Source organism: Pongo pygmaeus, chromosome 10 (genome assembly GCF_028885625.2).
Source record: "Pongo pygmaeus isolate AG05252 chromosome 10, NHGRI_mPonPyg2-v2.0_pri, whole genome shotgun sequence".
Taxonomy (NCBI): Eukaryota; Metazoa; Chordata; class Mammalia; order Primates; family Hominidae; genus Pongo; species Pongo pygmaeus.
The window spans coordinates 44,689,525-44,715,592 of NC_072383.2; the positions used below are offsets into that span (position 1 = coordinate 44,689,525).

General features: G+C 37.5%; 1 protein-coding gene and 1 pseudogene across 7 annotated transcripts in view; one reads left to right on the forward strand and one right to left on the reverse strand.

The window, feature by feature from the left end:
- Nucleotides 1-26,068, forward strand: part of PCED1B (PC-esterase domain containing 1B) — a 154,299-nt gene that overhangs the window by 44,501 nt on the left and 83,730 nt on the right. The window lies entirely within an intron of this gene.
- LOC129010076 (interferon-induced transmembrane protein 3-like) lies at nucleotides 11,502-12,162 on the reverse strand (annotated as a pseudogene).

Here is a 26,068-nt window from a genome sequence, read left to right on the forward strand (position 1 = left end):
ATCATTGTTTATTTATCCACTCCCTATTTTTAGAAATTTTGTTGTTTCTATTTTGGGCTACTATAAAAACAGTGCAATTAACATCTTTGTACTTACATTTTTAACAACTTCATTGATGTATAATTGACATACAATCAACTGCACATAAAATGTGTAACTCGACAAGTTTTCACACATGTATACCGCCCACAAGGCTATCACTACAATCACAATAATGAACATATCTAACATCCCAAAAAGTTCTCTCATGTCCCTAACAGTCCCTCCTTGCTTTTCACCCTCATCTCTAGGAAATCATTAGCTGCTTTTTACCACTATAGATTAGTTTTAATTTTTTATAATTTTACATAATGGAATCATACAATATGTACTCTTTTGTCTAGTTTTTTCACTCAGCATAATTACTTTAAGATTCATGCATGTTGTTTTATGTATCAGTAGTTACTCCTTTTTATTGCTGAACACTATTCCATTGCATGGATATACCAAAATGTGTTTATTCATTCACCTGTTGACAAGCATTTGTGTTTTTCTGTTTCTTTGCTATTACAAATAAAGTTCCTATAAACATTCATCTGCAAGTCTTTGCATATACATGAGTTTTTTTTTTGTTTTGTATACAATTGAGTTTACACTTTGTTCTTGTATCCTGCTTTTATTTCTCTGGGGAAGATAGGTAGGAGTGGAATGACTGGGTCATGCGAGAGTTGTATGACTTTTTAAGAAATGAATCAGCAGTATATGAACATTCCAGTTGCTCCACATGCTTATCAACACTTGTTATGATCAGTCTTTAAATTTAGGCATTCTAAATAGAGTGTGGTAATATCATATTGTGTTTTTAATTTGCATTTTACTAATGATTATAAGCAAACTTTCATGTCCTTATTTGCCATCTGTATTTATCTTTGGTGATGTGGCTGTCCAAATCTGATTCCCTTTTTTAAAAAATTGAATGGGTTTGTATGATAGAGTTGTGGGAGTTCTTTATATATTCTCAATACAGGTTCTTAACAGGTAAGTGATGAGCAAAGATTCTCTCCCAATCTGTGCTTGAATTTTCAGTCTCTTAACAGTGCTTTCTAAATAGCAGATATTCTTAATTTTGGTGAAGTCCAACATACCAAGCTTTGTTGTGTGGAGGGTATTTTTGGTGTCAAACCTGAGAAATCTTTGCCTAACTCAAGTTCATAAAGGATTTCTCCCATGTTTTCTTTTAGAAATTTTTTAGCCCTTTGTTTTACATTTTGGTCAATGATTCATTTTGTGTTAATTTTCTTACACTGCCCAAGGTATGGAGAGTCATTTTTTGTTTGTGTATTGATTGCAAATTGTTCCATTACCATTTGTTGAAAAAACTGCCCTTTCTCTAGTAAATTCCCTTTGTACCCCTGAAAAAATCAATTGACCATATATGTGTGGAGATCTAGACTTTCTGGTCTTGCTATTCTGTTCTATTGATTTATTTGTCTATCTGATGGCAATATCATACTATTTTGACTACTGTTGCTTTTTAATACATCTTAATATCAGGTAGTATTAGCCCTCCACTTTTGTTCTTTTGCTTTTCTTGACTACTTTAGGTCTTTTGAATTTTTGTATGAAGTTTATGATTAGCTTGTCGATTTTGACAAAAGGTCTGCTGGGTTCATGATTGAGATTGTGTTCAGTCTGTACATCAATTTGAGGGTAATAGACATCCTAATAATACTGAGTCTTCTGAACCATAAACATGGTATATCTTTACACTTATTTAGATCTTTAACTTTTCTAAGCAGTGTTTTGTAGTTTTCAGTGTACAAGTCTTGGACAGCTTTTGTCAGATTCATTCCTAAGTATTTTGTATTTTGATGCTATTATAAATGGAATTATGTTTTTAATTTTAATTTCTGATTGTTCACTGCCAGTGCATAGAAATACAATTGAGTTTACATTTTGTTATTGTATCCCACAATTTTGCTTAACTCATTTACTAGTTCAAATCATTTTTTAAAATGTTTCATAGGATTTTCTACATATAAAGATATCTACAAATAAACTCAATTTTATTTCTTCCTTTCCAATCATTTCAAAAATTTCTTTCAAAAATCACATTTTTTTCTTATTGCATTGCTTGATACTGTAGTATAATGTTCAACAGAAGTGGTAAGAGTGAACTGTCTTGCCTTGTCAATCTTAGAAAGAAAACATTCAGTCTGCCTTTCATCATTAGGTATGATGATAACTGTGAGGCTTTTCTGTAAAGAAAAAAATTTTTTTTCAGGTTGAGGACTTTCCTGTCTATTCTTAGCTTAATGTGAGTTTTTATAAGGAATGCATGTAGGGTTTTGCCAAATGCTTTCTTTGTATCTATTGAGATGATCACATGTTTTTCATTTTAGTCTGTTAATATGAATTATATTGATGGTTTTCTATTGTTAAAACTACTTTGTATTCCTGGAGTAAACCCACTTGTTATGAACTATTATCCTATTTACGTAATGTTACATTCAATTTGCTAAACTTTGGTCAAGCACTTCTGCATTAAGTTTCATGAGGGATATTGGTGTGTACATTTCTTTTCTTACAACGTCTTTGGTTTTGGTATCAACATAATGCTGGCCTGCTATGAGTTGGGAAGTATTTATTCCCCAGTAATTTCCCTGCAAACTTCTGTAAAATTAGTGTTATTTCTTCCTTAAATATTTGGTCAGATTTACCAAAGAAGCCATCTGAGCCTGGAATTTTCTTTGTGGAAAGGTTTTAATTTCAATTTCAATTTATTTAATGGATATAGAATTATTTAGGTTGTTTATTTCTTCTTAAATCAGCTTTCATAGTTTGTGTCTTTCAAGGAATTCATCTATGTCATCTAAGTTGTCAAATTTATTTGCATAAACTTCTTCATAATATTCCCTAATTATTCTTTTTACACTCTGTTGAGTCCATAGTGCTGTTAGCTTTTCCATTCCTGATGTTGGTCACTTGTTTTTTCTCTCACTCTTCTTTTTCGTTGTTTTGGCTAGAGGTTTATTCAATTTAGTTGATTTTTCTCAAAGAATCAATTTTTTGTTTCATTTATTTTCTCTGTTGTTTTTCAGTTTTCTATTTCATGCATACTCACTCTGATCTTTATTATTTCATTTCTTCTGCTGATTTGGGGTTATATTTGCTCTTTATCTTCTAATACTTGAGGTGGAAGCTAAAGTCATTGACTTCAGATCCTTCTTCTTTTTTGAATGTAGTCATTTTAGCACTATAAACTGTCCTTTATGAACTGCATCAGCTGCATCCCATAAATTTTGATACACATTTACATTCAGACTGAAATATTTTATAATATTTTGTTTACATTTACATATAGATTGAAATCTTTTATAATTTCCGTTTGATTTCTTCTGTTACCCAGGGGATGTTTAGAAGTGTATTATTTAGTTTCCAAATACTTGAGAACTTTCTAGCTATCTTTCTGTTTTTTATTTCTTTTTTTTTTTTTTTTTTTTTGAGAAGAAGTCTCACTTCGTAGCCCAGGCTGGAGTGCAGTGGTACGATCTTGGCTCAGTGCAACCTCTGCCTCCCAGGTTCAAGCGATTCTCCTGCCTCAGCCTCCCGAGTAGCTGAGACTACAGGAATGTGCCACCACACCCGGTTAATTTTTTGTATTTTTTAGCAGAAACAGGGTTTCACCATGTTAGCCAGGATGGTCTCGATCTCCTGACCTCGTGATCTGCCCACCTCGACTTCCCAAAGTGCTAGGATTACAGGCGTGAGCCACCACATCCAGCCTCTGCTTTTTATTTCTAATTTAATTCGATTTTGGTAAAATAGTATACTTTATAAAACTTAAATTCTTTAACATTTATTTAGATATGTTTTATGGCTTAGAATGTTGCCTATCTTGGTAAATGTTCCATGTGTATTTGAAAGGAATGAGAATTCTGCTGTTGTTGGATGGAGTGTTCTGTAAGTTCCAGTCAGGTCAAATTGATTTATAGTGTTGTTCAAGTCTTCGATATACTCACTGATTTCATGTCTATATGTTTCGATTGTTGAGAGTGCACATTCACTTTTGCATTACGATACCGCTTTATGCTTCATTAAAGTTTTGTAGGAGAACAGTGCTGTCATGTCTTCTGAAAGATCTTGGAATCGTAGATGCATGGTTGCATCCTTCATTAATAAAGCAACATAAAAACAATACTTAGAAAAGTTATTCTGTAAATTTAGATCTTTAAATAAAAAAATGAAATTGTTGGCTGATTATGCCAATTTGAGTCAGGTCAAATTTATGAAATAATACAGTGGTATGAGCACTGTGGTTCAAGGGCTGATTATAGCAATTTGGTGGTTTCAACTTAACTTTTTTTTTTAGTTGTAGAAATGATTCCTCAAATAAAATTTTACTAGGAACTTAAATACATGCAACAGATAAAAGTGCCTTATCTGTTTAAAAGTGTTTGAGGAACAAAAAATGGAGAAGGCACCTTCTTTATCTAGACTCTAACTCTTCAGCCTCACTCTGGGCTGCCTTACTCTTCTCTTAGAGGCAACCCAAGAGGTACCTCAGCTGAAGCGTTAAGGCATCATGGAGAACACTGAAAACCAGAGATCTACCCAAATATTCTGCTAAGCAAGAAAAGAAAGATCCCATTGCAAATATTTACTGAAGTAAAATGGTAAACAGATTTCAACTCTTGTATCAACAATATAGATTGGCAAGCTGTCTAGAGAACTGTTTGAAAAAAATGTCTGAAGTTGATTTCTGTCTCAGCAGTAAAATAAAAGAACATGTTTAATTATTGATGTCTGCAAAGGATGCAGGTGTGGTAACTGGAAGAGGAACTGTCATGCATTTGAGATTCCTAGTCTTGAGATATAGACAAATCTGATGTTCAAAGCTGGCTTTACATGATATCTTCTGAGTTGAATTATATGTTTGGAAAATTAGACAAACCATGCGATGGGGTTAGTGACGCTTTTCTGCATAGAAAACAACAGGGAATGTTTAGCAAGGTAGAGGCTTTTATAAGGACACTTGGGAAAGTGAGGAAGTGCAGAAAGCCATCTCTGAATTTCCTTCAAATAGTCCTGGGTGGTCTGGCAAAGAAACTGGGAAGCTGGCATCCACGGCTCCTTTCTCCATCTCTGCTATCATTAAAACTCAGCTGCTCTCTTCTTTCCTTTCATTGTTCCTGCCTTAACAAACTAATTCTAATTCTCTTTGCCTACCACCCTTCTGCTTTCTGCCTTCCTTTGGTACATCTATTTCCCTGCCATATTCCTATCTGTACATCTCAAGTTAAAATTCCCTTAAGGGAGGGCACAGTGGCTAACACCTGTAATCCCAACACTTTGGGAGGCTGAGGCAGGTGGACCTCTTGAGCTCAGGAGTTTGAGATCAATCTGGGCAACATGGTGAAACCCTGTCTCCATGAAAAATACAAAAATTAGCCAGGTGTGGTGGCTTGCACCTGTGGTCTTAGCTACCTGTGGTTCCAGCTACTTAAGAGGCTGAGGTAGGAGGATTGCTTGAGCTCAGGAGGCAGAGGTTGCAGTGAGCCATAATCACACCACTGTACTCCAGCCTGGGTGGCAGAGCGAGACCCTGTCTCAAAATAAAATAAAATAATAAAATTTTAAAAATATTACCTGCAGAGAGTAATAGGTCAACCCTTCAGAATGGCTTGCCCCTCCTATCCTAGTCCTAGCCAATTAAAAAAAAAATTTTTAAAGAAAAAAAAGAGTGGCATGCCCCCTTGGGTGGGATTCTCATGCCAGGTTATATAAATACCACTGGGCAGTCTAAAGAGAGCTCCTGAGATCAGATGCCCATTCCTAGTCCAATCACCTGTGACTATAGTGGTGGAATCACAAGGTACAAAGGATGGAGATGAGACCATGCATCTGGCAGGAACTCCGAGGGACCCCAGTGGGGAGTGGTGTGCCTAGTAGGCACCTGTCCATTACAACCATCAACAGTGTAGTGTACACACTGATTGGACTTGCATGGCTTCAGATGAAGAAAAATTTTCTTATAATGAGCAAAAGCAATGGTTTTCAAACTGTGCTTGGCAAAACGTCTTGAGTTCTGCCCAAAGAAGACACTTAGTAGGTAAGACTCTGACTTCCTTGTTCCCTTTTCATCCAGAGCACTTTCATATTATTCACTTTTATATATGGGTTTTTAAAAAATAAAATTTCACTTGAAGTTAACATTCTACTGTTCAAAAGTAGTTTGAGAGCCATTGAGTTGTAGGAACACAAAAAACTTTTGTTGGGCTAATTTTTTTAAGTGGTAAGGCTTTATTTTAAAAGGTTAGGAGTTAATACACACAATGAAATAAAAGGTCACTTAATATACTTTACCCAATTTTTTGTAAAACAAAAAAAAAGCGTAGGGTAGATAGGAAAATTGAAATTGGTTATTTCACAACATTATATTCTTAATCACAATTGTTTTTGTGTCTTGGATGTTATCAATGAAAATTGTTTAATTATGATTGTCACTATATGTTTGAGGCTAAATGTGGTGGCTCACACCTGTAATCCCACCACTTTGAGAGGCCAAAGTAACAGGATCACTTAAGTTTAGGAGTTTGAGACCAGCCCAGGCAACATAGTGAAATCCCATCTCTACAAAAATAAAATAAAATAATTTTGCAATTAGCCAGATGTGTTGGTGCACATCTGTAGTCCCAGCTACTTAGGAGGCTAAGGCAGGAGGATTGCTTGAGCTCAGGAATTCAAGGCTGCAGTGAGCTATGATTATGCTACCCCACTCCAACCTGGATAACAAAGTGAGATCCTGCCTCTAGAAAATAAAACAGAAAAATTTCATGTCTTTATCAGAACAATTAACTTTAGCATTAAAGAAAAAAAAAGAAAAGATGTGTGTGGTCAGTAGGATGAACATTTTTATAGCAATGATCAGATTATATATTCTTAAGGGTTAAGATACATGTTATTAGTGCTGTTATGTTTGGTTTTGTTTACAGATACAGATTATTATTGTCACATCAGAGTAAAAGTCATATTAATCAGCTATTTACAATTAACGAAGATGATTGAGATGTGTCAAGCAATTACATACATTACTTAAATGTTAAGTCAGTGCATACTTGTATTTTAATATAATAATCATATTCAGTATGTTCAGTCATCCGCCAAAAACAGTTTTTAAAAACTGAAGATATCTCGATCATATTTATGAATTTGAGTTACTTTTATAATTGAGAAAACATATCCTTATTCTATGACTTGAGGCATTCTAATATCTATCACTTACTTAAAAGGTGATTCATCCAATAAAAATGTCAAGCCATTGTCACTTGCTGGCATAGCAAATAAAAGTATCTGAAACTCCTAGGCATTCCACTCCTTAGGCTGAGGAAAGATACTTCACCTGCCCACTCCAATCCTTGACCTCAGAATGCCCCCAAAACGCCCTCCTTAATCAATGCAAGAACCTTTGCCTCCTCTAAGAAACTCAGTGTATCTATGGCTTAAGCAGAAAATTATTCAATTCATTCTATTTTCATAGAAAACTTGTTAGGGTAAATGTGTAAAAAGTTGCAGCTCCTCATCTGGCAGAGCATCCAGGTATGTACACCATTGTCCTTCATCAGTAGTGGCAGGAATTGCTCCAGATAATTCTCACTGTTGACATTACAGAGCACAAAATGGAAAGGGGAGAAAGGTTGGAGGGAGCAACATGTGTAGGAAAAGGTTTTCTCCATGGATCATTTCCAGTTTTATCCTGCATCCTGATTGTGCTGACACTATTGTCATGTTTTACTTCTTTTTTTTTTTTTTTTTTTGAGAAGGAGTCTCACTCTGCCACCAGGCTGTAGTTCAGTGGTGCAATCTCGTCTCACTGCAGCCTTCGACTCCCTGGTTCAAGCAATTCCCCTGCCTCAGCCTCCCAAGTAGCTGGGATTACAGGCATGCGCCACCACATCCAGCTAATTTTTGTATTTTTAGTAGAGATGGGGTTTCACCATGTTGGCCAGGATGGTCTCGATCTCCTGACCTCATGATCCGCCCACCTCCACCTCCCAAAGTGCTGGGATTACAGGCGTAAGCCATCGCGCCCAGCCTATGTTTTACTTCTATTTAGTTATACTTACATAAAAAATAGGGAAGTTGGAGTGAAAGGCAGATGTCCTGGCCAGTAATGAACTTTGCATGGAAAGTCATTAGCATCGAGTGGAAACATTGTGATTTTCCCAGTGCTTTTTGTTTTTTAAAAAAACACTAACTGGCTGCCAGTAGTCATATTAATACATAGTAAATTACCTCTCCCCTTTTGTGAACTCTCTCATTTGCATGTGAGCTTCTTCTAAACAAGTCAGTTGAGATGGAGCTTTGATTTACTGAAGTGGGTGTACATAAACATAGTTATGGGGAAAAGTAACAAATACATTATATTGATTAATTTTTATTTCCATGTGTACTTAAGCTTGGCAATCTGGAGCTTTGATCTAGTATATCCAAATTAAAAGTAAGGTTCTAATAGAATTTTTTCCTCTGCAACAAATACCCCTGTGTAAATGGCCCAATACTATGGGGAATTAAACGGCTTGCACTTGGGTTTATAATTGAAAGTTTGAATGCAGTCTTTACATTATCAGGAAAGCAATCCATCTCACCCAGGATGGTTTATTTGAAGTCATCAGGCTGAGGTATTGGCTCCATCTGACAATGAAGTCAGTTTAGCCATTGTACTATGTGTAAGTCAATTTCCAGACAACCCTAACTAAACACAACCCTACCCAACTGCCGCAGAACCTGTGTTGTCAGTTAGAAGGAAGACTGGAGGGACACTATATATGTGACTCAGCCCAAGTGCAGCACTGGTACTGCAGTAAAACCTAAGCCATGAGCTTCTGAGGCGGGAGAGTAATGTCCCCCAAATATCGGCATCGCTATGAAAGGAGAACCAAAATCTAACTGGTACAAATATCTAGCCAATGTCTGTGGAATTTTTGAAAGTTAAGAGTCTTTTTGTTAAAGATTATCATTCAAAATACAGTACATTCAAGGGGGGAAATGTTGATATGGTGATCTCATAACACTGATACATAGTTCAATATACTATTCTACTTTAATATGCTTAATGTTTTTCATATGTAAAGAAAATACAATATATAAGATAATTTTCCCCTGTTTCTTACAAAGGGGACTGTATTTTCTTTACATGTAGTTCCATAAAATAATGGAAAGTTAATTTAAATTATGAAAACAAACATTATTTCCTGACTCTTTATTTTCATATATTGGTAAATCTGCACAAAAAAATTTAGAATTCAACCCTTGATAAGCTAAATTAAAAGAGGGAACATGATGTCTTCAAACACATTTTCCAAGTATTTCAAGGTCCATGATTTCTGTGATAGGGATTGTACTCAGAGACTAAAGATAATTCTGTCCCTATCCTAGAAGGATTTGATGTGATGGATCCTCTGATGTGGCATCCCTTGTACAGAGCCCTGAAAAAACAGAAATAAAATAGATACATGTTTGGACCAAAAGTAGGCATGTAATGTTCAGTTCAGCAATAATGATTTAGGTTTAATTATAGGAGTGGAGCAAGGTAGGGATGATGGGTACATCATGCCTGTGAGACTTGAAAGAATGACTGTGTGAGATGTGGGTTCAGGCCTGATAATCTCATACTCACTGAAACCTGTTCAGAGTTTGCACTAATAAAATCCTGGTGCGTATTAAATAAGCTACAGCTCAAACTGTGTTTAATATCGCAGTATGAGCAAAAATTATACCCAGATATATTACTTGTCAGGGCAAGGGAAAGAAGGGAATCCTAGCAGTGACTTTTAAGATACTGTTTCCAGCAACCAAGGTCCTTGTTATGGACTGAATGTTTCTGTCCCCTAAAAAGTTTATATATTGAAATCCTAACCCCTGATATGATGGTATTATGAAGTGGAACCTTTAGGAGGTGATTTAGGCTCTAGCCTCATGAATGGGATTACTGCCCTTATAAAGGAGATTCCAGGGAGCTCTCTCCCTCTCTTTCTGCCATGTGAGGATATGAGAAGATGGCAGGTTGCAACCTAGAAGAAAACCCTCACTAGAACCCAGCAATGCTGGTGTCTGATTTTGGGCTTCTGGAACTGTGATAAATGAATTTCTGTTGTTTATAAGCCACCCAGTCTATGGCACTTTGTTAAAGTGGCCCGAAAGAACTAAGACAGTCCCTGACTGTATTATGATGTGAATAATCAATCCAGATGTGACAGCATCTTCAGATGCCCAAGGATACATTCCATGACATCGTGGGCATTTTGTGTCACACTCAGAGAATGAAAAGGAGATTTGGAAAGTGCAAGGCCTTTATGAAATTAGTACAGGAGATTTCAAAATTTACTTTGTAGATATAATTGTGTGTTTGTTTTCCCTTATCAACATGAAACTTTTTCCTTTCTTCTTTTCTTCCTTTTGTCCTTCCTTCCTTTCTTCCTTCAATTATTTTTCTTCAATTCAGTGAAATATAGAGAAGATATCCCTTATTAATATTTAAAACAAACAAACACAAAATACATGTATCTGGCTAGAAAATATTAACTTTAAACAGGGCAAAAACATACAAAACAGAAATTCAAGCTACCTCTCCCCACCTGAATTGACCCCTTCCCATCTAATCTTTCACCTCAAAGAAAATTGTATTTAACAAAGTCTTAGGTCTGGTGCGGTGGCTTATGCCTGTAATCCCAGCACTTTGGGAGGCTGAGGCGGGCAGATCACGAGGTCAACAGATCAAGACCATCCTGGCCAACAAGGTGAAATCCCATCTCTACTAAAAATACAAAAATTAGCCAGGTGTGGTGACGGGCGCCTGTAGTCCCAGCTACTCGGGAAGCTGAGGCAGGAGAATTGCTTGAACCCAGGAGACAGAGCTTTCAGTGAGCTGAGATTGTGCCACTGCACTCCAGCCTGGTGACAGAGTGAGACTCTATCTCAAAAAGATACATACATGCATATACATGTTTTCATATATATTTTCAAACTATTTTTCTTCTTTCCTAATCCATAGAACAGAGCTCACACTATATACACCTCTTCACTCATTTTTTAACTTATTACCAAATATTGAGAATCATTTCATATACATATATTACAGTATCTTTTAGGAACCAGTATTTGCACCGATGGATTTAACTTTATTTCACCAATCCCTACTGATAGGAATTGGTCATTTACTTTGTTGCCATTACAAATAATGCTTTAATTAATGAGTTTGGTGTCCATGTCCATAGATCTAGGTGAACTTCCATCACTATATTCCTATAGCAAATTTCATACAATGGGTTTGCTCCTTCAAAGGATATATGCAATTAAGATTTTTATTCAAAGTACCAGCTAGTATGTTAAAGAAAGTTAATTTTTTTATTTTTATTTATTTATTTATTTTTGCACCACGAACATGTGCACTTTGTTGAATGACATTGTAGAAAAGTGTGTGAGGATAAAGGGTTGATACAGGACTCAGCTCTGGGGGCGGGGCAAGGAATGGAAGGCGGAGTGCATGGGAGACAGGTTGTGGGCAGAGCTCCTGGTCTGGATGCTGTCTCCTGTTCTATCGAGAGACTTGGAAGATCAGCACTGAGATGATGATGAGCAGAATGGTCAGGAGGATGCCCAGAGCCAGGGCCCAGACGTTCAGGCACTTGGCAGTGGAGACACAGGCCTGGGCCCCAGACGGGTCGCCAACCATCTTCCTGTCCATAGACTTCCTGTCCTAGACTTCACAGAGTAGGTAAATGCTATGAAGTCCAGGCAGCAGGAATTCATGAAGAGGGTGTTGAATAGGGACCAGACGACATGGTCGGGCACGGAGGTCTCACTGCAGATGTGGATCATGGTGAACGCTGGAGGCACAGGGTTGTGGAGTGCCCCCAGCACACCCACCTCATGCTTCTCCTTGAGCATCTCATAGTTGGTGGGGTGGCCTGTGTTAGCGGGAGTGAAGAGGGTTTGGACAGTGTGGTTCATGTTATCCAGGGAAAACCAGCTGTGGTTGGGTTGCTGGGATGGTTCTCCAAAAAAAAAAAAAAAGATTTTTGTGGATAAGAACAAGTTACTCTCCAGGAGAGCATTCAAAGTTGCATTTCCACCAGAAGGGTACAGGAGCCTTTTTTCCTCCATACTTTCACCAGTACTCACCATTCAATTTCTTTCTTTTTCTTTTTTTTTTTTTTTTTTTGGCCAGTTTGATAGATATATCATGTTTTGGTATTCATTTCCTTTATTATAATCATCTTTCACATATTTCTTGCCCATTTGTACTTTTGCTCTGTAAGATGCATGATCCTATCTTTTGCCCATTTTTCTATTGATTTGCTCACGTTTCAATTCATTTGAATGAGCTCTTTGTAAATCAAGAAAATTAGCCTGTCCACCTGTCAAAAGTTTCTAATGATTGAAATAAATTATTTTCTTCCCTTTATCTTAACAGATAGACTTCTTAAGCCCTCCTTATGCAAAGAATTTCAGCCTGATTTCACTTTAAAATGAGATATAGGTGATAACAAAAGCCAAATTGTCACCTACCTTAAAGGATAAGTGAATAATAAGAAGGCAGTGTGATGTACCCAAGGGAAATTTGAGTGATCTTAGCGGGGAAATAAACCAAATATTCATGCCTTTATGCACTGCACAAAACTTGCACACCAGAACTTTAAAAGATGACTCTTTGAACGTAGTTCTTCAGTGTCTTTCATACTCCTTAATCTTCCCAATTTTAAGTGACGCTGTTGACAAACTTTACTTTCCATTTTAATAATCAGCATCATTATGAGATAGTATTAGGCAAATATTTAAGTATAAACGATATCTACATACACTAGAAGACAAGTCATAGTTCAAGAGAAGCACGATATAAAAAGGCCATTATGATGAGAGTCAGTGGACTTGGATTCTAGATGTGCCACCGTCACTCCTTTGCCACGTAACCTTGGGTAACTCCCTCAAGTTTCTGTGGTTCTGTTTTCTCATCTATAAAATGAAAATAATAATAACTTTTATTCCTAGCCAATACCTTGTTTTGCTAATTAAAAGAACTCATGAAGTATTTTGCAAACTATGCAACACTCTCGATTACTGTAATTGTTGGGAAGTAACAGATCTGTAGACTACTTTCAGCAATGTCTTATTGCCATTCTCCAAGTTGTGAAAGGTTCTGGTACTGATTACAAAATCTATTTTGAAAATTTCCCATGATACGAATATAAACAAAGTCTTAATTTCATTTTTTATTTCCTTCACATTTAAACAATTAATGGCATATTTTGATTAAACATGCTAGCTTCTTATTTGATCATGTCCAAAATATGTTTTCAAATATGGGTGTGATTAGAGCGGAATCATCAACAAATCCAAGGCAATCCTCTGCAAAAATAATTTATCTGTTATTGGAGACAAAATATTTAAGCTATATAACGTAAGACCTAAAAGAATGCTATTAGATTCTTGTATACGTTTTTCTAAGATGTTTTTATCCTAATTTCTAAACATTTAGGGAAAGCTATTCTGTCTTTCAAAAAAGGAATCAGTTCAGCCTGGGCAACATGGCAAAACCCCATCTCTACGACAAACACAAAAATTAGCTGGGCACGGTGGTGTACTCCTGTAGTCCCAGCTACTTGGGAAGCTGAGGTGGGAGGATCACTTGAGCCTGGAGGTTGAGGCTGCATTGAGCTGAAATCATGCCACTGCACTCCAGCCTGGGTGACAGGGTGAGTGAGGCCCTGTCTAAAAAAAAAAAAGAAACAAACCCAGAAAACAAAAAACAAACAAAAAAGATATAATTTAAATACTTAAAGTTTACAAGGCTTAGGTAGTCTCAAAATCTACATCACTTCCAGAGATGTTTACATTGAAGCTAAGAGGTGTGAGCCATTTTAGGGATTTGAAACTTTATTCAGAATAACTTCTTGTCATTGAAAAGGACATTAGTTAAGTGCAAATGGTCAATATTTTTGAAATTGCCTATGAACAGTTCGAATTATCTGAGAAGAGGCACTCATTCTGGAGTTTCACATAGCATAGAAACTCACATTACTGTTCCTTAAAATATTTTCCTTAAAAAGATGATGAGTTGGGATAATTGTACCAGACATGGTAAACAGGACATACTGTTCAATAGGTAGCAATGCCTCCAAAACATGTCTGTTCTTTCCTCTTTTACACACACATGCATACAAACACACGTACACATACTCAGCTATTTCCATTTGGTGCCTGCTTCCTGGGTAGAACCTCAAACATGAGAAGACGAAGGGAGTTTCTGAGATGCTGGTAGGTTATTTTCTTAGGAGCCATTGCTTCTTGGCTCAGATCAGATCAGATCTGCCCTTCTTAGCCTTTGTATTGCTTGGCCTCTTCTCATGATGGCAGTAGTAGACTTCAACCTTTCCAGAATAAGTATAGAACTGGACATTACTAAGCAAGTAATCTGATTTTGGTCTTGCCTTATGCATGACCACTTTTGACTTCCTAACTTTCAGTAGCCTGGCCCACGTTTTTAGACTATTAATTATTTTCTTAGAAGATTCTATGTGTTCCTGGCTCTCAGATTAGCTCTATCCACTATCAGTACCTGACACTAACAGGAGTATCTAAACTCTGTAGTGCCTCATTGTGTACAATGCCTTGAATGGATCCAGTACGTATTTCACCATTATCTTAACTGCAATTATTGTCACTGTGAATGTCATTATAACATATAGGGGTCTACACCATCCTTGCCTCGAGCCAAGACTCAGAAACCATGCCTCCTTTTCAAGTCCAAATGACCCTCTAGCTAAGCCTTCTGTATTTGCAAACCAGGCTGCCACTTGTTTACCATCTTAAATAAACAGATGCTTTAACTTCTGAAAAATTTCCAATAGACTGTATGTCCTTGTGCCTTTGGGATAGTGTTTTTCAACTATTCTTGGCTCTTTCTTACTTCTACCTCCTTTTACCTCCTTGCTTTTTCTTTAAGCATTAATCACTACCTGACATTATTTTATATATTTATTTGTTTATTATCTGTCTCCCTGAATAGACTGTAAGTTTCATAAGTTCAAAGTCCTTGCCCTTTTTGTACCCCTCTGATACCTAGTACTGAGAATAGTGACATAATAGGTGCTTACTAAATATTTGCTGAATGGATGAATGAATGATTTTTGTAACCTTGGACAAGTTACTTCTCTTTTTGAAGCTTCCCTCCTGTTGTGTGCCAAATGAGGACGTTAGACTAAATTCGATGATTTCTAAGAACCACTTACATTTTATGGTTGGAGTTCAGAATACAGGTAGCTAAGGCCAGTCAGGACAGTAATGGGGAGCAGCAGACGGTTGCAGAGAGCAAGTGATCTGGGTGCTATCTTGCATTGGGGGAGGGTCAGGGAAAGGATCTCTAAGGAAAAGGGAGTACACCATGTGCACATCCAGGAAAAGAGAAGTTCAGGCAGAGGGAACTGCAAATGCCAATGGGCTAAGACAGAAGTGTGTTTGGTGTGCTCAAGACAAGGCAAAGAGGAAGGCGTAGCTCAAGTACAGTGAAAAGGGGAGAGAGAGTTGGAAATAAGGTCAGGAAGGCAGCCAGTGGCCAGATCATGTGGGATGTATGTGTATGTGTGCTTGGTATGAAAGGGAATGTATGTGTGGTGTGGTATGTGTAGTGCATATGTGGCAAAGTCTTGTGTTTGTGTGGTGTATGTGCATATAGTATGTATATGTGTGCGGTATGGTATTTTGTGTACATGAGTTTGATGTGAGAGATATGTGTGCATATGCTATGGTGTGTGTGCTATGATGTGGCATGTGTATAGTGTATTTTTCTGTGCTTGGTGGAGAGTAGAGTGTATATATGCAATACGGTATGTATGTATGTATCTGTGTGGTGTGGCAGGTGTATAGTATATAGTGTGTACATGTGTGTTTCGTGTGAGTAGGGTATAAAATATTAGATGATGTGTGTGTGTGGCATATATTGAAGTTACTACTCATGTTACAACAAAAGCTGATTAAAACTCATCCTGCCAGGGTGATTGAAAACCCCAGCTTGAAAATAAAATAAGCATTCTATTTTGTGGTGCTTCCTTCTGAACAAGCTTCTCCAGGATTAAAAGACTACCTTGCATATGTTACTGCATATTAATGAGGAATTTTGCTTATCAAATAATCTAGATATTTAATAATGGATTGATGCTTTCTGAAAAAGAACATTGTTTTGCTTTTGCTACATCACCCTGATCATTGAAATCTAATCTTTTTCAACATTGTAAATATATAATGCAGCAAAGCACAGATTTTAAAATAAATCCATAATTTAAATAAGTACAGAGTTTTAAGATTCATTTGTTTATAGTTTTGATGTAAAATGTGGGTTTGAAAACCCAGGGTTTCTTGACCTATATTATCTAGATTTTTATGCCCCTGGCATCTTGAGCTGCCAAGAAATACATACATCAAAGTGTCAGGGGCAGCAAAATATGTTGTCACTTTCAACTCTGTTTTATGAATTAATATTTGTACCTAAAACCTCTCTCCTTATTCGATCAATGGAATGAGATGATATACTGTCTCCATTTTGACCCACATAGAAAACACAACCAAGATTGAAATACCAATGATTTGCTTCACTATTGAGATTTCAGTTATCTCAGAAGACAGTGAAAATGCTTCACGTCTTGACAAAAGATATGACAGAATTTTCCTTTAATCATAATTGTAGTGGTTGCATGCAAAAAAAGAAAATATATCCAAAATACAATGAGTAAGCAGGGAAAGAGTGCAAAGGAAGTGAATCTCCCTTCTCTAATATAGTTGACTAGTTTGTCCCTATGTGTACCAAGATATGTTTACCTGCTGAATATCCTGAGCAAAACAAAACAAAACCTTCTTAGGTAAGATGAGTGTATTCACTGAAGTGGCCTTCAACTAGGGATCATTTCTAAAACATTCTTGGTACTTTCAGCTGACAGACTATATGCCTCTAAGCTGTTTCATACTTAAGAGACTGAATTCACTGGAGGTACTTAAAAGGATGAGACTGTATAATGGTTGATCATTTCAGCTGTGCAAGCAGAAGACCATGATTTGAGTCCTGGCTTTGCTCTTTACTAGGTATAGAGCCTTGAGAAGTCTGCTTAATTTGCTCCTCACTAAGTGTCTGTTTAAGATATAACAAGGAGGAAAAAGTGATGGAATAGGAGGTCCCTTGATCATATTTCCCCAGAGCAACAAGAATTTGGTAGCCATCCATGGACAAAAGGGCCTTTGTGGGAGCTGTGGACCCCAGGTTGCAAAACCCAAGTACAGCCTAAGACCAAAGATGGCTCCTTTGAAAGGGCAGACTCACACCTAGGTGGTAGGCTCACCAACTGTGGTCCTGTGACAGTATCAGAAACATTCTGTTCCATTGTGGACTCAGCTACAGCCCCATTTGGCTTTGGTCCTGCCACCAGAGCCATCTACCAAGGGACCTGGGAGGACTCACACCCACCTGTCCTTCAGGCGACAGGCCTGCTGACCACAGCCCTGGCTGTGGATCCTGAAGCAGCTTGGGACCCAGCTCCAAGCTCTCTTGGCCATGGTCTGAGAGAAGTCCTGCTCACACAGGAACCTGCTGGGAAACATGCCCATCCATGCCTTGAGAGGCCCATCTGCTTACCTACATTCCACAGCATACCTTCAAAGAGCCCTGTAACTTGACTCTGGGCCCTCTAAGCTCCAATCTGGCTGCAGTCCTCCCATCCCAGGGATGTACCAGAAGACATGCCCCTTTATGTCACTAGAGGCAGACTCACTGGCCTAAGTCCAGCTGCAGATCTTGAAGCAGTCCTGTGACCCAGCTTCAGCACCACTCAGCTGCAGTCCCAGGGCAGTCCTTCCCACCAAAGGATCCAGGAGGAGGCACCTTCATCCATGACCCAGGAGGCAGGCCTTGAGCTTTTGTGTGGACCCTGAAGCAGTCCTGTGACTCAGTTTGAGTCCCTCTCTTCTGCCCAGTGAACCAGTGGGAACCCTTGCAGAGACCCTCAGAGAACTACACCCATCCATGCATCTGGCAACAGGCCTGCCAGATGTAGACCAAACTTCGAACCCTGAAGTGGACCCTTGTCCCAGAACCAGACCTACTGACCAAAAACTTAGAGACAGTTGATTTCACTGAAGGACCAGAGAGGATCCGTGCTCACTTGAGCCTCTGGTAACAGGCCCACCAACTGCAGACCCCACACTGGACCCAGCAGCAGTCACATTGCCCAACTCCAGCCCCACTCAACTGCAATCCTGGTGGCGATTCCATCAGCCCATGGACCTAACAAGAGGTCTTTACCTGCTGAAATCAATCTATAAAGACTGGAGAAGGTATTTGCTCCTTCAAATGCACAGACGCCAATGCAAAGCTACACAGATCATGAAGAATCAGGCAAACATGACACCAAAGGAAACTAATAAAGCTCCAGTAACCAACCCCCATAACTGGATATCTATGAATTGCCTGACAAATGATTCAAAATAATTATCTTAAAAAAGCTCAATGAGATGCAAGAGAACACAAACAAATGCAATCATGGAAACAATCCATAAACAAAATGAGAAATGTAATAAAGAAATGAAAAACATAGAAAAGAACTAAACAAAATCTTAGAGCTGAGGAATATAATGACAGAATGAAAAAAATCGGTAGAGAGCTTCAACAACAGACTTGATCGTGCAGAAGAAAAAAATCAGCAAATCAAAAATAGATTATTTGAAATTAGCCAATTAGAGGAACAAAAACAAAAGAAGAAATTAAAAGAATTAAGAAAGCATAAAGAAGCCATGAGATACTATCAAGCAAATGAATTTACAAATTATGGTAACAGAAGAAGAGAGAAAGAGGCAAAAATCTAATTTTAAGAAGTTCATACACAAATCAATACATGTGATACACAATATTAACAAAAATAAAAATAAAAACTGTATGATCATTTCAATAGAAGCAGAAATGCACTGACAAAATTCAACATCCTTTATGATGAAAACTCTCAACTTATTAGGTATAGAAACAATTTACCTCAACATACTAGAGGTCATATATGATAAGCCCACAGCTAACATCATACCCAACTGTGAAACACTGAAAGCTTTACCTCTAAGATCAGGAACAAGGCAAGGATGGATACCCATCCTTGCCAATTCTATTCAGTATAGTATTGGAAGTCCTAGCCAGAGCAGTTAGGCAAGAAAAAGAAATAAAATGCATCTAAATTGGAAAGGTAAAAGGTAAATTGTTTCTGTTTACAGATGGCATGATCTTGTACGTAGCCAATCCTAAAGACTTGACCAACAAACTATTACAACTAATAAATGAATTTAGTAAAGTTACAAGATACAAAATTAACATACAAAACTCAGCTGTGTTACTCTACATGAACGACAAGCTTACATGAATAAAAAACTATTCATAAAAGAAACTTAGAAAACAATTCCATTTATAATAGCATCAAAAATTAAAATATTTAGGAATAAATTTAACCAAGGAGATGAAAGATCTGTACACAGAAAACTATAAGGCATTGATGAAAGAAATAAGGAAGACACAAATAAATGGAAAGATATCCCATGGTCATGGAATCAGAAAAATCATATTGCTAGAATTTCCATTTTTTTTGAAGCAAGCTGCAAGTTCAGTGTAATCCCTATCAAAATTCCCATGGCATTTTTCACTGAAAAAGAAAAAACCCTAAAATTTACTTGTAAACACAAAAGACCCTGAATAGTTAAAACAATCTTGAACAGGAAGAACAAAGCTAGAGGATCATACTTCCTGACTTCAAATTATGTTACAAAGCTATAGTAATCAAAATAGTATGGTACTGGTGTAAAAATAGACACATAGATAAACAGAACAGAATAGAGAGCCCAGAAATAAACTTTACTAGGCATTGCCGTAGTGGAAACTCTCTGTGGCAGCTCTGACCCTACATTTCCATTTAGCATTGCCCTAGTTGGGGCTCTCTGTAGTTACTCCACCCCTGCAAAAAATTTTTATCAGGGACCCCAGGCTGTTTATGACATCCTTTGAAATCTAGGTGAAAGAAACCATGCCCCCACAGCTCTTGCATTTCTCATGCCTGAAGAACTAGCACCACACGAATGCCACCAAGGTTTATGGCTTATACCTTGTAGAGTAGTGGGTTGAGCCACACCTGGTCCCACTGTGCCTTAGCCACAGCTAGGGCAGCCGAGGAGCAATGCACTGAAATGTGGGAAGGAGAAATCTAGGAGGCTCTGGGTAGTGAGCCCACAGAGGATTCTCAGGATCATCCTTTGAAACTATCCTGTCCTCCTAGAGCTCTGGTCCTGTAACAGGAGGGACAGCCTCAAGGATCTCTAAATGACTTTGAGGTCATTCTCCTATTGTCTTGATGATTCTTTCTGTCCATACTAATCTCCTTAACAGTATCTTGGTCACACACTTGGTTTGCTCTCCTGAATAGGCTTTTTTATTCTTTACATGGCCAGGTTGAAAATTTTCAAAATTTTTCCATTCTGCTTCTCCTTTATAGTCATACATTGCATTTCTAAAAAGGGCATTGTCGGGCAATTTTGTCATCATCTGAATATCACAGAGTGTGCTTACACAAACCTACATGGTATGGCCTACTACACAGCTAGGCTATGTGATGGACCCAAGGGAACACAATGGTAACTATTTGTGTATCTAAACATATCTAAATATAAAAGAGGTACAGTGAAAATATGGTATTATCATCCTACAGGACCACCAACAGCAAACTTAATCAACAAATGTTGTGTGTGTTCTGTCTGTTCCACTGAGCGGCCATTCCCCTGTCTGAAAATCCCTTGGGCTTTCCTATTCCCTGAGACACAACAATATTGAAATTAGGTCAATTAATAATTCTACAATGGTCTCTAAGTGAAAGAAAAAGTCACAATTCTCTTACTTTAAATCAAAAGCTAGGAATGATTAAGCTTACTGAGGATCCCATGTCAAAAGCTGAGATAGGCTGAAAGGCCTCTTGTGCCAAATAGTTAACCAGGTTGTAAATGCAAAAGAAAAATTTTTGAAGCAAATTAAAAGTGCTACTTCAGTGAACATACAAACGATAAGAAAGCAAAACAGCCTTATTGCTGATATGGAAAATATTTTAGAGGTCTGAATAGATGATCAAACCAACCACAGCATTCCCTCAAGCCAAAGCCTAATCCAGAACAAGACCCTAAATTTCTTTAATTCTATGAAGACTGAAAAAGGTGAGGAAGCTGCAGAAGAAAAGGTTGAAGCCAACAGAGAGATTGGTTCATGAGGTTTAAAGAAAGAAGCCACATTACATAAAAGTGCAAGGTGAAGCAACAAGTGCTGGTGTAGAAGCTGCAGGATGTTATTTAGAAGATCTTGCTAAGGTAATGGATGAAGGCAGCTACACTAAACAAGATTCTCAATGTAGACAAAACAGCCTGCTATTGGAAGAAAATCCCATCTAGGACTTGCATAGCTAGAGAGAAGTCAGTGCCTAACTTCAAAGCTTCAAAGGACAGGCTGACTCTCCTGTTAGGTACCAGTGCAACTGGTAACTTTAAGTTGAAGCTAATGCTCATTTATCATTCTGAAAATCCTAGGGCTCTTAGGAATAATGCTAAATTAACTCTGACTGTGCTGTAGAAATGGAACAAACCCTGGATAACAACATATCTATTTACAACAAGGTTTACTGAATATTTTCAAGTTCACTATTGAGATCTATTACTCAGAAATATAAATTCCTTTTACAATATTACTGCTTATTGACAATTCACCGACTCAGTCAAAAGCTCTGATGGAGATGTGCAAGGAGATAAATGTTGTTTTCATGCCTGCTAATACAACATTCATTCTGCAGCCCATGGATCAAGGAGTAATTTCAACTTTCAAGTCTTGTCATTTAAGAAATACATTTCATAAGGCTACAGCTGCTATAGACAGTGATTCCTCTGATTGATCTGGGCAAAGAAAATTGAAAACTTTCTGGAAAAAACTTACCATTCTAGATGCCAGTGAGAACATTCATGATTCATAGGAGGAAGTCAAAATATCAACGTTAACAGAGTTTGGAAGAAGTTGATTCTAGGTCTCATGGGTGACTTTAAGGATTCAAGACTTCAGTGGAGGAAATAACTGCAGATGTAGCGCAAATAGCAATACAACTAGAAATAGAAGCAGAGACTGAAGATGTGATTGAATTGCTGCAATCTCATGATAAAACTTGAACAAATGAGGAGTTGCTTCTTATGGATAACCAAAGAAAGTGGTTTCTTGAGATGGAATCTACTCCTGGTGAAGATGCTGTGAACGTTGTTGAAATGACAACAAAGGATATAGAATATTTAATAAACTTTGTTGGTAAAGCAGTGGCAGGGTTTGAGGGGATTGACTCCAATTTTGAAATAAGTCCCACTGTGGGTAAAATGCTATCAAACAGCATCGCATGCTACACAAAAAAATCTTTCATGAAAGGAAGAGTTAATTGATGAGGCAAATTTCATTGTTGTCTTATTTTAAGAAATTGCCACAACCACCCCAATCTTCAACAACTACCACCCTGATCAGATTGAGGCAAGACCCTATACCAGCAAAAAGATTACAGCTTGCCAATGGCTCAGATGATTATTAGCATTTTTAGCAATAAAGTATTTTTAATTAAGGTATGTACTTTTTTTAGATACAATGATATTGCACACTTACTAAAGTATAGTGTAAACATAACTTTTATATGTGCTGGGAAACCCAAAAATTCATATGATTTACTTTATTGTGATACTTGCTTTAGCAGTGGTCAGAAACCAAAGCCACAATACTTCTCAGATATGCCTGTATGTGATTGTTTGTTGATTAAAACATGATTGTAATTATAAATTCCATCTCTGAGTCATTTCTTTCCTCTTGCATCTTACTGTATGCAGTTTAAAGTAGCCTTATAGCTTCTACAATATTTTGTATAGAAATTTCTTTAGATATCCTAGTTCATTGCTTTTTTTTTGTTTTTTTTTTTTTTTTTGAGATGGAGTCTTGCTCTGTTGCCCAGGCAGGAGTGCAGTGGTGCAATCTCGGCTCACTGCAATTTCCACCTCCTGGGCTCAAGCAATTCTCCTGCCTCAGCCTCCTGAGTAGCTGGGACTACAGGCATGTGTCACCATGCCCAGCTTATTTTTGTTTGTCTGTTTGTTTTTTAGTAGAGACAGGGTTTCACCATATTGGCCAGGCTGGTCTCAAACTTCTGACCTCAAGTGATCCTCTTGCCTCAGCCTCCCAAAGTACTGGGATTATAGGTGTGAGCCACTGTGCCCGGCCTCATTGCTCTTAAATGTCACCTTCCATAAAGCCCTCAGCCATAGACACAATTCAGCCCTATTCTTTGCAGTTGTATTACAAGCATGGGCTTTACTTCAGTTTCCGATTCCTTGTTCCTCAATTCCATCTGAGATCTCCTCAGAATGGCTTTTACCATCCGTATTTCCATTGATATCTGTTTACCATCCATGTTCTATTTCTATTGATATCTATTTACTATCCATATTTCTATTGATATCTATATACCATCCATATTTTATTTCTATTTGTCTATCCATATTCTATTTACCATCCATATTCTATTTCTATCTGTCTACCATCCATGTTCTATTTCTGTTGATATCTATTTACTATTTACTATCAGTATTTCCACTGATATCTATTTACCCATCCATATTTCTATTGATAATCTGATCACTTAAGTAATCCCTGAGAACATCTAGGCTCTCCCTAGTTCTGGAGTCTTCTAAGCCCTCACCAGAATTGCCCTTAATGCTTTATTCATGCCAAACTAGGCTTTTTCTGTCCTGCCCTTCCAAATTCTTACAGCCTGTACTCATTATCCAGTTCCAAAACCACGTCCATGTTATCCATTATTTGTTATAATAACAGCCCCACTTCTGGATACCAATTTTCTTCATTCCCTTTGTGTTGCTATAACAGAATACCACAGGCCCAGTAATTTATAAATAAAGGAAATTTATTTCTCTTAGTTCTGGAGGCTAGAGAGTTTGATGTTAAGGTGCTGGCATGTTGTGAAGGCCTTCATGCTATGCCATTGCATGGTGGAAGGCAGAAGAGCAAATGAGGGCAAGAGCAACAAACAGACGGGACCAACCTCACTTTTATAACAACCCATTTTCACAATAATGAACCCACTTCCACAATAATGACATTAACCTATTCATGAGGGAGCCTTCATGGCCTAATAACCTTTTACTGGTCCCATTTCTTAATACCATCCCAATGATAATTAAATTTTATTGTAATTTTAGAGGGGACATTAAATCCACAGCAGTTAGTACAATCAAATTATGACACTCGGAAATGAGAATGGGACCAGCTATTCCTAATGCCCATGGTTTCTTGGAAAAGTGTGGATACTAGAAAAAAATTTAGAATTCTGTTAGAAGAGAGTGAGTAGGGGCTAGCTATAGGGCAGGAAACCAAAGGTATCTGCTATAGCAAATTTACAGGCAGAGTAGCACAACATAAGAAGCAGTTCACCACAGCCCCCGAAACTCCCAGTCTTAATGGGGGATCCAGGGTTTATTTGTGTTGCTTCAGTTTTCTAGAGTTAAATGACTCCTAGGAGAAAAAAACAAAGGCCCAGAGAGCCATGTTTGATGTTCATACAGGCTTTATTTTTCAATACTTTGTCCAGTTGTTCACCACAAAGGAAAGCCTTCTACTCTAGGAAGGAAATGCACCCTTAGTTTTACAAATTTATTCATCATTAATTCAGATGTGCCTACTCTATCCTCCAGATTTTGGTGCAGCTGACTAGAGTCTCTTAAATTGTTTGAGTATCTCTGTTACCAGAGGGATCACAGCTGTTTTCAACATTTGTCACTCTTAAAAATCTTTTCTGTATTTCATGGGATTTTACAAAATTAGCACCTTCTGTCCCCTTTTTTTCTCCTTCCCCATCCCCATTTCATTTTCCACTGTCCTCATTCCTTTAGGCTTGGTAACATTCTAAGAGAAATGGCACTGCTGAGAATCTTCCCAGAAAACTCAGTGGAGGATACCATTAGCCTAACAATCCCTTTGGCTATTTCCAGTCTTTTCAATTTACAGAAATAAATCTGTGCTCTCAACAAATGGAAACAGATTTATAGCTATTATTTCTCAGTTTAGACATCACTCAATTACTTTCATAAATTTGGTATTTTGTATCTAGCTTCCAAATACTCTAACCCAGAGCTGACTATACACTTCACTCACCTTAAGTGCTTTCCCTCCAGAGTTATCCCTGCTTCATTGTGTTTAAACTACAGGAAGAAACATTGACATCCTCACCCCAATTATGGCTCCATTCTCTCTCCCTTTGTCAAATTCCCTGAGAAGCAGCACAAAAGTTGCCTCACACTTTCTGCTACCTGTTATTACTTCCTTATTGTGCCTCTCCCTGTTAAGTGATTTAACTGTCTTTTTCAGACTGGCTTACACATTAGTAAATGGCCTACCTATAGGTGCACTTATGTTTCAGGGTAACTTTTTCAGACAGATCCTTTAAAAGTTGACTCTGGAGCCTGTCAACCTGAAGAGTGAAGAGTTAGGAGGAGTATCACAATCATTTTATGGCAAAGATTTATGCTTTAACGTGTGAGCTCTTTGTTTTAATAGCTTTTTCTTTTTCTCTGATCACAAAAATAATACTTATTCATTGTGGAGAATTTAGGAGAAAACATATTTCATTTATATAAGGACAGGCAGCTGTTAGAAGAGATGCGGAGGAGTATATTGAAGGCAAACATTCTAATGAATAGACTAAATCACATTCTGTACTCACACAGTTACTGTAATATGGATTCAGGGCAGAAATACAGATTGCCAGTCTTTATGCTGGCAATTTATCAGTTGACACTTATTATTAACAGCTAAAACATCTTAAGATATTTCTTTTTTTAACCCATCCCCTCAAGCATTTATAAGATAGTTCTTAATGAAATATGAATTGGGTTAACTCAACAAATGTTTGGTATTAATTAGTTTGATTGTAATAATAATTTCACAGTA